The following is a 12,410-nucleotide window of genomic DNA, read 5'->3' on the forward strand; positions in this document are numbered from 1 at the left end:
GGTTGTCTACTTGGAACAGTCCATGTTCCAAGCCTTCTTTGGTAATGCTGCCCAACTCTTCCACTGCTGCTTTGATGACTGCATTGGTTCTGCTTCATGCAGCCCTGCTGAGCTCGTTTATTGACTCTGCTTCCAACTTTCACCCTGCCCTTAAATCCACTTGGTCCATTTCTGACACCTTCCCTTTTCTCTCTATCTCCATTTCTGGAGACAAACTGTTGACTGACATCTTTTATAAGCCTACCAGTTCACACAGTTATCTTGACTCTACCTCTTCTGACACTGTCTCCTGTAAAATAAATAAATACATACATACTGTTCCCTTTTCTCCGTTCCATTGTTCCATCTGTTCCCAGGATGCAGCTTTTCCTTTCCAGGACATCAGAGATGACTTCCTTCAAAGAACTAGATTCCCCTTCCTCCATCATTGATACTCCCCTCACCCGCATCTCCTCCATTTCTGGAATATCTGTGCTCGCCCCATCTTCCCACTGCCTTACCAGTGATAGAATTCCTCTTGTCCTTGCCTAGCTCCCTACGAGCCTCTGCATCCAACGCATCATTCTCCACAATTTTCACCATTTTCAAAGTGATCCTATCACTAAACATATCTTTACCAAGCCCCTCTCTGCTTTCCACAGGGATCACTCCCCCTGTGGTTCCCTTGTCCATTCATCCCTCTCCACTAATCTCCCTTCGGCACTGATCCTTGAAAGCACCTGTCCATTCACCTCCTCCCTCACCTCTTTTCAGGGCCCCAAACAGTCCTTCCAGGTAAGGCACCACTATACCTGCAAGTTTGTTGGGTTCTTCTTTTGGGTACTCAAAGGTCAAAGGTGAGTAATGTCATAAATTAGGGCACTGCTTCATTGAGCACCTCTGCACCATCCACCATTAGTGTGACTTCCTGCTGGCCAAACATTGTCCATGGCCTTTTGTACCACAATGAGTCCTTCAGGTGGAGGAGCAACAGCTCGTATTCTGTCTGGGCAGCATCCAAACTGATGGCATAAATATAGATTTCTCCTTCCAGTTTAAAAAAAAAACCCATATTTCCACTCTCCTCCCCTCCCCTCCTATTCCCCACTTTGGCCTCTTACCTCTTCTTGCCTTCCTATCATATCCCTTCCATTCTTCCTATGGTCCACACTCTCCTATCAGATTCCTTCCTCTCCAGCCCTTTACCTTTCCTACCCACCTGGCTTCATCTATTAAACTCTAGGTATCCCCCTTCCTCTTCCACCACCCCTCCCCCAGCTTTTTATCCCGGCATCTTTCCCCTTCCTTTCCAGTCCTAAAGAAGGATCTCAGCCTGAAGCATTGACTGTTCATTTATTTCCATAGATGCTGCTGAGTTCCTCCAATATTTTCTGTGTGTTGCCACGGAATTAGTATGTTACTGCATAACTTTTAAACTGAGAATTCTATCATTCTGCGTTTTCTGAATAGAAAATGCTTTGGGAAAACTAGCTGAGTTGAACCAAAGTTCGTTTAGTAGTGACATAACTTAATCTGATCTGACTCTTGTGACTCTAGCCTTTTAGACATGAGAATTTTTGATATTTGGGAGTAGAGTTCTTTGCTACAGAATATCTATCCTCCGTCCTGATGAAGGGTCTCAGCCCAAAATGTCAACTGTATTTATTTCTCTGCGTAGGTGCTTGACTTACTGAGTTCCTCCAGCAATTCCTGTGTGTTGCTCAAGTTTTCCAGTATCTGCACGTTTTGGCTTCTGATCTATATTGTGGAGGGAAGATCATTGACTAGACTAGGAAACTCCTGAAGCACAGATAATTAATTTCCAGGAACAACAGCCATTCTCATTTGTGATGAAAATGCCCCCAGCTAATGCCTCCAGATAAAGCTGTCCATTCAATTCACATCACATTCACTCCCTACACGATACAGTGGAGAAATACTCCCAAGGCTTTTTCAACCTGCATCATACACAGAAACCAGGGCAACAACTTCCTCACTGACTGCGGGAGTGATATCAGAGGATTGGAGAATGGCAAATTGTATACCTTTGTTCAAGAAAGTTAAAGGAAAATCCTGTAAATTATAAACGAATAAATCCTATGTTTTTTTTTAAACTTTTTTTATTGAGTTTTCAAATAATTACAGAAAGAAGAAAAAAAATACCCTTCCCCCCTCCCCCCTAACATCCCTATAGAAAATAAATCTTATGTTGACACCCATATGATAATGAGGACGAGTCTTGTGTCAGTGGTGGTCTCTCTGACGGTGGTGTCTGAAAAGAGGATGCTGTCCAAGTTGCATGCCATCTTGGACAATGACTCCCGTCCACTCCATAATGTACTGGTTAGGCACAGGAGTACATTCAGCCAGAGACTCATTCCACTGAGATGTAACACTGAGCGTCATAGGAAGTCATTCCTGTCTGTGGCCATCAAACTTTACAACTCCTCCCTCGGAGTGTCAGACACCCTGTGCCAATAGGCTGGTCCTGGACTTATTTCCACTTGGCATGATTAACTTATTATTTAATTATTTATGGTTTTATATTACTATGTTTCTTCACTATTCTTGGTTGGTGCAGCTGTAACGAAACCCAATTTCCCTCGGGATCAATAAAGTATGTCTGTCTGTCAGTCATACTAATGGAGAAGATTCTTAGGAACAGGATTTGCAAGCATTTGGAGAAGCTTAGTCCTATAAGGGCATGGCTTTGTGAAGGACAGGTCATGCCTTTTGAGCCTCATTAACCTTTTTAAGGAACTGACAAATTGATGAAAGTGGAGCTGGTGTACGTGGATTTTAGCAAATGTTTGACAAGGTTCTCCATAGAAAGTTATGAGGCATGGGATTCATGGAAACTTGGCAGTGTGGATTTCGAACTGGCTAACCTGTGGGGGGGGGGGGTATTTAAAAGTGTAAGTGTGTGTGTGTTGAAAAGCAAGTTTTTGGTAAAAGTTGCTTGGCACAATTAACAATGCCTTCAATGACTTTCCTGTTGATTGGAATAGGTCAGTATTTCCTTTATAAAACTTGACACCCATATTAGTTTTACAACAATGATTGTGTTGTTAACTGTTAGACAAAATGAAGTTCCTCATGCAGTATCAATTGATCTGTATATGACTTCACATCAGTTGTATTTTCAGTGTAAAGAAGCTAACTGTCCAGATCAAGTTTTCACCAATAGAGCTTTAAAGGTGGTCTTGTAGTCCATTCACAAACAAGAGAAAAACTGCAAATGTTAGAAATCCAAGTAACACACAAGATGTTGGAGGAACTCAGCAGACCAGGCAGGGTCTCGGCCCAAAACATCGACGGTACTTTTATCCATAGATGTTGCCAGGCCTGTTCCTCCAGCATTTTGTGTGTGTTGCTTGTAGTCCATTCTACTGGTCTATAAACTATTGCGGCAGATATCTTTAATTACGTTGTAAATAGACAAAATGAGTGACAAAAAGAACAGAAGAATGGAATAATATTTTGGGAGTAAATGGTGGTCCATATAATAAAAAATCTCCTTTTTTTAATCTGCAGCAAGACTTGGAGCTTTTGGTTACCCGTCATACTGATTATCCTTACTACATAGTGGAAGACGCAGGCCATTCGGCCCATGATGTCTGCTCTGCCATTCCATCATGGCTGATTTATTATCCCTCTCAACCTCATTCTCCTGCCTTCTCCCCATGGCCTTTGATGTCCTGATTAGTCAACCTCCGCCTTAAATATATCCAACAAATTGGCCTGCAGAGCCATCTGTGGAATTCATTATTTCCTCAAAGAATTTCAACAGTTTTGTCAGGCAAGATTTCCCTGTAAGAAATGCATTCTGACTTTGGCCTATTTTGTCTGGTGCCTCCAAGTACCCCAAAACCTCATCATTAATAATAGACTCTGGCCTCTTTCTGTCCACTGAGGTCAGGCTAACTGGCCTATAGTCTCCTTTCTTCTGCCTCCCTCTCTTCTTCAGGAGTAGAGTGATATTTGCAATTTTTCAGTCCTCTGAAAACAATCTGGAACCTAGTGATTCTTGAAAGATCATTACTAATGCCTCCCCGATCTCTTCAGCTACCTCTTTTAGAACCCGGGTGTGTAGTCCATCTGGTCCAGATGACTTGCCTACTTTCTGATTTGTCAGATTCCCAAGCACTTTCTCCTTAGTAACAGCAACAACACTCACTTCGGCTCCCTGACACGCTTGTATTTCTGTCATGCTGCAGTGCTCTTCCACAGCGAAGACTGATGCAAAGCACTTACGGTAATCAAGTTCATCACAAGTTCTTTGTTTCTCCCCATTACTACCACTCCAGTGTCAATTTCCAGTGGTCAACTCTCTTTTACTCGTGAGATTCCTGGAAAAAAAAATCTTTTGGTATCGTCTTTTATATTATTGGCTAGCTTACCTTAATATTTCATCTTTTCTCTCTCTATGGGTTTTTAGTTGCCTCCTGGTGGTTTTTAAAAGCTTCCCAATCCTTTACCTTCTCACTAATTTTTGCATCATTATATGCCCTCTTGTGCTTGTATGCAGTGTTTGACATCCTTGTCAAACAGGTTGCCTCATCCTCCCTTTAGAATACTTGATCTTAGGGATATATCTTTTCGGCACCTTCTGAATTGCTCCCAGAAATTCCACCCATTCAGTTCTGCAGTCATTCCTGCACATGTCCCCTTCCAGTCAACTTTGGCCAACTCCTCTATCCAAGCCATTGGATTTGACCACTGAGCCAGAACATTTCATATTAAGTTCAGCTGCGATCTTTAGTTATTAGTCTATTGTTATTTATATCCTTGTTTCTTGTTGCATTACTATGTTCTTGTATCTTGCATTGTATATAATTCCTCCTGGCACTGAATTTTAACATCATGGACTGTTTTTTTTTTGTTCTTCCTCTTCCCTCTCTCACCAATTAGCTTTATACAACCTGTTTAATTTTTCCCAGGTCTGATGAATAGTTAATGACCAAACATGTTGGCCTAAAAAATTGTTAGGATCCTTCTACTGTTCCATAGAGAACTACTGATTTTTCAGTGGCTAGTACCATTATTGCTGTTCCTTTTTGCACCTTGTGGTGCGTCGGGTAACGTTTTTGTCATTTCCATAGCATTTGACTGTATTGAGGCTGAGGTAGTACTGGGCAAACACGAGGAAATCTGCAGATGCTGGAAATTCAAACAACAACACACACAAAATGCTGGTGGAACACAACAGGCCAGGCAGCATCTATAGGGAGAAGCGCTGTTGACGTTTCGGGCCGATACTCTTCGTCAGAACTAACCGAATGGAAAAGTAGTAAGAGATTTGAAAGTAGTGGGGGGAGGGGGAAATGCGAAATGATAGGAGAAGACCGGAGGGGGTGGGATGAAGCTAAGAGCTGGAAAGGTGATTGGTGAAAGTGATACAGAACTGGAGAAGGGAAAGGATCATGGGACAGGAGGCCTCAGGAGAAAGAAAGGGGGGGAGCACCAGAGGGAGATGGAGAACAGGCAAACAACTAAATATGTCAGGGATGGGGTAAGAAGGGGAGGAGGGACATTAACGGAAGTTAGAGAAGTCAATGTTCATGTGATCAGGTTGGAGGCTACCCAGCTGGTATATAAGGTGTTGTTCCTCCAACCTGAGTTTGGGTTCATTTTGACAATAAAGGAGGCCATGGATAGACATATCAGAATGGGAATGGGACGTGGAATTAAAATGTGTGGCCACTGGGAGATCCTGCTTTTTCTGGCGGACCAAGCGTAGGTGTTCAGTGAAACGGTCTCCCAATCTGCGTCAGGTCTCACCAATATATAAAAGGCCACACTGGGAGCACCGGACGCAGTATACCACACCAGCCGTCTCACAGGTGAAGTGTCGCCTCACCTGGAAGGACTGTCTGGGGCCCTGAATGGTGGTGAGGGAGGAAGTGTAAGGGCAGGTGTAGCACTTGTTCCGTTTACAAGGATAAGTGCCAGGAGGGAGATCAGTGGGAAGGGATGGAGGGGACGAGTGGACAAGGGAGTCACGTAGGGAGCGATCCCTGTGAAAAGCAGAAGGGGGGGGGAGGGAAAAATGTGTTTGGTAGTGGGATCCCGTTGCAGATGGCGGAAGTTATGGAGAATTATACGTTGGACCCGGAGGCTGGTGGGGTGGTAGGTAAGGACAAGGGGAACCCTATCCCGAGTGGGGTGGCGGGTGGATGGGGTGAGGGCAGGTGTGCGGGAAATGGGAGAGATGCGTTTGAGAGCAGAGTTGATGGTGGACGAAGGGAAGCCCCTTTGTTTAAAAAAGGAAGACATCTCCTTCATCCTGGAATGAAAAGCCTCATCCTGAGAGCAGATGCGGCGGAGACGGAGGAATTGTGAGAAGGGGATAGCCTTTTTGCAAGAGACAGGGTGGGAAGAGGAATAGTCCAGGTAGCTGTGAGAGTCCGTAGGCTTATAGTAGATAGGCCATCTCCAGAGATGGAGACAGAAAGATCAAGAAAGGGGAGGGTGGTGTCAGAAATGGACCAGGTAAATTTGAGGGCAGAGTGAAAGTTGGAGGCAAAGTTAATGAAGTCGACGAGCTCAGCACGCGTGCAAGAGGCAGCGCCAATGCAGTCGTTGATGTAGCGAAGGAAAAGAGGGGGATGGATACCGGTATAGACTTGGAACATGGACTGTTCCACAAAGCCAACAAAAAGGCAGGCATAACTGGGACCCATACGGGTGCCCATGGCTGCACAGTTGGTTTGGAGGAAGTGGGAGGAGCCAAAGGAGAAATTATTGAGAGTAAGAACTAATTCCGCTAGACGGAGGAGAGTGGTGGTAGAGGGGAATTGGTTAGGTCTGGAATCCAAAAAAAATGCGAAGAGCTTCGAGACCATCTCGGTGGGGAATGGAGGTATATAGGGACTGGACGTCCATGGTGAAAATAAGACAGTGGGGGCCAGGGAACTTAAAATCATTGAAAAAAATTCAAAGCATGAGAAGTGTCAAGAACCTAGGTGGGAAGAGATTGAACAAGGGGGGATAAGACAGTGTCAAGGTATGCAGAAATGAGTTCAGTACTGGTATTGGTTTATTACTGCCACATGTATCAAGAAAAAGTGAAAACAAGTCCTGCATACTCTTCATACAGATCAAATTATTACACATAAGTAATAAATACTGGGAACACGGGTTGTGGAGTCCTTGAAAGTGAGTTCATAGGTTGTGGAATAAGTTTGGTGTTGGAGTGAGTGTAGTAATCCACTCTGATTTAGGAGCCCGATAGTTGAGGGGGTACCTTAATCCATTGAGTTAGACTAAAGTAAATCAATAACAATGCTGAATAAAGTGTAAAAGCTACCAAATCAAGTGCAGTGCACTAAGTTTTAAAGTGCAAGATCACAGTGAGGTAGATTGTGAAGCCAAGAGTCTATCTTATCATGCAGGAAGTCTGATAATAGTGGGGTAGAACTGTCCTTGAGTATGGTGGTATGCGCTTTCAGACTGGTATTTTCTGCCTAGTGGCGGAGGGAGAAGAGAGAATGTCTACTGGCTGCTTTACTGAGGCAGTGAGAAGTACTGACAGTGTTCATAGGGGGAGGCTGGTTCGCACAATGTGCTGAGTCATGTCCACAACCCTCTTCAGTCTCTTGCGGTCACATGCAGACCAGCTGCTATTATCAATCTGGGTTTTGTTGCTTGACGTCCCTTTCAGTCTTGTGGTGGCACACAATTTTGTTGAGATTCCCCCAATGGCGTTTTGAAGCATTGATAAGATAAACTTGGCAGATTCAACAGATGGCTAAGTTTGGGGCAGTTTACTGGTCATTAAAGGATTCTAGAGAAGTTGCATGGCTGGGACATCAGCAACATGCTGTATGAGTAACACCATGAACAAGTCACTTCGTCCCTCATGTCTGCTTTGTTGTTTAATAGAATCTTGTTAGATCAGATTGAAACACTGGGTTAATGCAGGAAGTTGAGGGCCCAGCACCAATCACTATAGCACCATTACTTGTATCTTGCCAGCCAGAAGGATCATTAACAAGGACCCCCACTATCCAGGCCACACTCTTCTCACTGCTGCCATCACAAATGAGGTACAGGATCCTTGGGTCCCACACCACCAGGTTCAGAAACAGTTATTAACCCCTCAACCATCAGGCTCCTAAATCAGAGTGGATTACTACACTCACTCCAACACCAAACTTATTCCACAACTTGTGAACTCACTTTCAAGGACTCCACAACCGGTGTTCTCTATTTATTACTTATTTATTATTTTTATCTTGCACTTGTGCAATTTGTTTTGTTTTGCACATTGGTTGTCTGACTTTGCAGTTTTTCAATGATTCTATTGTGTTTCTTCGTAGTTACTGAGAATGTGCAAGAAAATGAGTCTCAAGGTAAATGAATGGGGTCATATTTGTACTTTGATAGTAAACTTACTTTGAACTTTTGAACTAGAAAGACCCTTTTAGCTCCCTCTTGCTCTGTTTTTGAGTTAGGCCAATGATGCCTCCAACACCATTCTGCAATAAATTTTGACATGGTACGTCACAAAATGTCTTCTGGAGATGCAGGTATTGGCCATCCGCTGGTCTCTTTATCCACTGCACATTACACAGAATAACAATAACTTGTTTGAACATAATTTCATTTGCACAGAAGTTGAATTTGTCTTGCTGCTTTTAAATTTAACCGTCCTGTTATAGTTTTAATTACAGCTTGTTACATTTTACTTACGAGAGATGGTAGGCTGGCTGACTGACCTACAGTTTTCCACTTTTTGTCTCTCCCTTTTTTTGTATCAAGGAGTTGCACATGCCAATTTGCAGATTGATGGTACCCTCCACAAATCTTGGGAATGTTAGATCTATAAAAACACTTATCTGCTTTGTATTTTAGTCTAGTTTTACTTCACTCTCCAATCTTTGTGAATTGATTTTAGAAATTTTCTGTAGTTGTTCTACAGGACCTCATGGAGTGCCAGATTTGAGCTGTTGAAATCTTTCTGATTTTATTGCACTTGCTGGTCAATTAGATTCAATACTAATGTTAGTTTCCTCATTCCTTGCCACAGACCGAATCAGGTCTTGGCTAGCTTTGTCAACGCGAAAGAGGACAACCCGTTCTTGGTTACAGACAATCTCACACAAAATATATTTTGCCATTGCTACTTTCAATGCTGTTTTCATGCATTGTTCAGCTCAATGCATAGAAACATAGAAAACTTGCAGCACAATACAGGCCCTTCGGCCCACAAAGCTGTGCCGAACATGTCCTTACCTTAGAAATTACCTAGGGTTACCCATAGCCCTCTATTTTTCTAAGCTCCATGTACATATTCAGGAGTCTCTTAAAAGACCCTGTCATATCCACCTCCACCACCGTCACCGGCAGCCCATTCCACGCACTCACCATCCTCTGCGTGTAAAAAAAAAAAACACCAACAACAGCTTAACCCCTGACATCTCCTCTGTACCTAATTCCAAGCACCTTAAAACTATGCCCTCTCGTGCTAGCCATTTCAGCCCTGGGAAAAAGCCTCTGACTACCCACACGATCAATGCCTCTCATCATCTTATGCACCTCTGTCAGGTCACCTCTCACCCTCCATCACTCCAAGGAGAAAAGGCCAAGTTCACTCAACCTATTCCCAGAAGGCATGCTCCCCAATCCAGGCAACATCCTTGTAAATCTCCTCTGTACCCTTTCTATGGTTTCCACATCTTTCCTGTAGTGAGGTGACAGAACTGAGCACAGTATTCCAAGTCAGGTCTGACCAGGGTCATATATAGCTTCTACAATACCTCTCAGCTCCTAACCTCAATCCCATGATTGATGAAGGCCAATACACTGTATGCTTTCTTAACCACAGAGTCAACCTGCACAGCAGCTTTGAGCATCCTATGGACTTGGACTCCAAGATCCCTCTGATCCTCCATGCTACCAAGAGTCTTACCATTAATACTATATTCTACCATCATATTTGACCCACTAAAATGAACCATCTCACATTTATCTGGGTTGAATTCCATCTGCCACTTCTCAGCCCAGTTTTGCATCCGATCAATGTCCTGCTGTAACCTCTGACAGCTCTCCACACCATCCACAACACCTCCAACATTTGTGTCATCAGTAAATTTACTAACCTATCCCTCCACTTCCTCATCAAGGTCATTTATAAAAATCACAGAGTAGGGGCCCCAGAACAGATCCCTGAGACACACCGCTGGTGACTGACCTCCATGCAGAATATGACCTGTCTACAACCACTCTTTGCCTTCTGTGGGCAAGCCAGTTCTGGATCCACAAAGCAATATCCCCTTGGATCCCATGCCTCCTTACTTTCTCAATAAGCCTTGCATGGGGTACCTTGTCAAATGCCTTGCTGAAATCCATATACACTACATCTACTGCTCTACCTTCATCAATGTGTTTAGGCACATCTTCAAAAAATTCAATCTGGCTCGTAAGGCACGACCTGTCTTTGACAAAGCTATGCTGACTATTCCTAATCATATTATGCCTCTTCAAATGTTCATAAATCCTGCTTCTCAGGATCTTCTCCATCAACTTACCAACCACTGAAGTAAGACTCACTGGTCTATATTTCCTGGGCTATCTGTACTCCCTTTCTTGAATAAGGGAACAACATCCACAACCCTCCAATCCTCTGGAACCTTTCCTGTCCCCATTGATGATGAGGCTCAGCAATCTCCTCCCTTGCCTCCCACAGCAGAGGATGGGGATTCATGAACTGAAGGTCAGTGGTATTCAAGAGTATATTTCCTTGCCCATAGTTGACATGTTATCATGAGATTTCATGGAACCTGGAGACAGTAGAGAAGTGTAGAGTGCCCTTCTGCTTCAAAACATCCTCCGTGGTTCCAGCACCTAAAAGGATCAAGGTAACGTATCTGAATGACTGGTGTCCTGTCACACTCACCTTGATAATAAGAAAATGCTTTGAGAAGCTGATCAAGGATTACATCTGCAGCTTGATACCACCTACAATGAACCCCCTACAATTCACCTACTGACACAACCGATCGACAGATGATGCAATAGCCACAGCTCTACACACTGTCCTTGCATATCTGAAGCAGGATGCTTATGTGAGAATGCTGTTCTTGGACTACATTTCAGCATCCAACACCATAAATCCCTCCAGGTTCAACAAGAAGCTCAGAGACCTCGGCCTTCACCCTGCCTTGTGTAGCTGGATCCTGGACTTCCTGTCAAATTGCTGGCAGGTGGCAAGAGTGAGCTCCCTCACCTCTGACCCTCAACACAGGTGCCCCTCAGGCTGTGTCCCACGTCTCCTCTTTTACTCTCTGTATACCCATGATTGTGTCACCACCCACAGCTTCAACCTGCTAGTTAAATTTGCTGATGACTCTACACTGATTAGTCTAATCTCGAATAATAATGAGGCAGGTTACAGAGAAGTCATCACCCTGACACAGTGGTGTCAAGAAAACAACCTCTCCCATAATGTCATGAAAATAAAGGAGTTGGTTGTAGACTACAGGAGGAATGGAGACAGGCTTGCCCCTATTGACATCAATGGATCTGGGGTTGTGAGGGTGAATAGTTTTACGTTCCTTGGCATACACATCACCGAGGATCTCACGTGGTCTGTACATACTGGCTGTGTGGTGAAAAAGGCACAACAGCTCCTCTTTCACCTCAGACAGTTGAGGAAGTTTGGTATGGGCCCCCAAATCCTAAGAACTATCTACAGAGGCACAATTGAGAGCATCCTGACTGGCAGCATCACTGCCTGGTATGTGAACTGTGCTTCCCTCAATAGCAGGACTCTGCAGAGAGTGGTGCGGACAGCCCAGCACATCTGTAGTTGTGAACTTCCCATGATTCAGGACATTTACAAAGACGGGTATGTTAAAGGGCCCGAAGCATCATTGGGGACCTGAGTCACCCCAACCATAAACTGTTCCAACTGCTACCATCCGGGAAATGGCACTGCAGTGTAAAAGCCAGGACCAACAGGTTCTGGGACAGCTTCTTCCACCAGACCATCAGACTGATTAACTCATGCTGACACGCTGTATTTCTATGTTATATTGACTATCCTGTTGTACATAGTATTTATTATAAATTGAACATTGCACATTTAGATGGACACAATGTTAAGATTTTTACTTTTCATGTATATGAAGGATGTAAGTAATAAAGTCAATTCAATTCAAGAGGACTCCAAATTCGACTTCATTAATGAAGTGTGGTCCCTTTCAGCAGATCTTTCTTGTTGGTGTGACAGAGTATTTGGGGATTAAGTTATTTATATTGGGGAGGCATGGTAGCATCATGGTTAGCACAATACTTTACAGTACAGGTAACCTTCCTGCCGCTGCCTGTAAGGAGGTTGTACATTCTCTGTGTGGCCGCATGGGTTTCTGCCGGGGGATCCAATGTCCTCCCATAGTCCAAAGCCCTACCAGCTGGTAGGTTAATTA

This window comes from Hemitrygon akajei, chromosome 14 (genome assembly GCF_048418815.1).
Source record: "Hemitrygon akajei chromosome 14, sHemAka1.3, whole genome shotgun sequence".
Classification (NCBI taxonomy): domain Eukaryota; kingdom Metazoa; phylum Chordata; class Chondrichthyes; order Myliobatiformes; family Dasyatidae; genus Hemitrygon; species Hemitrygon akajei.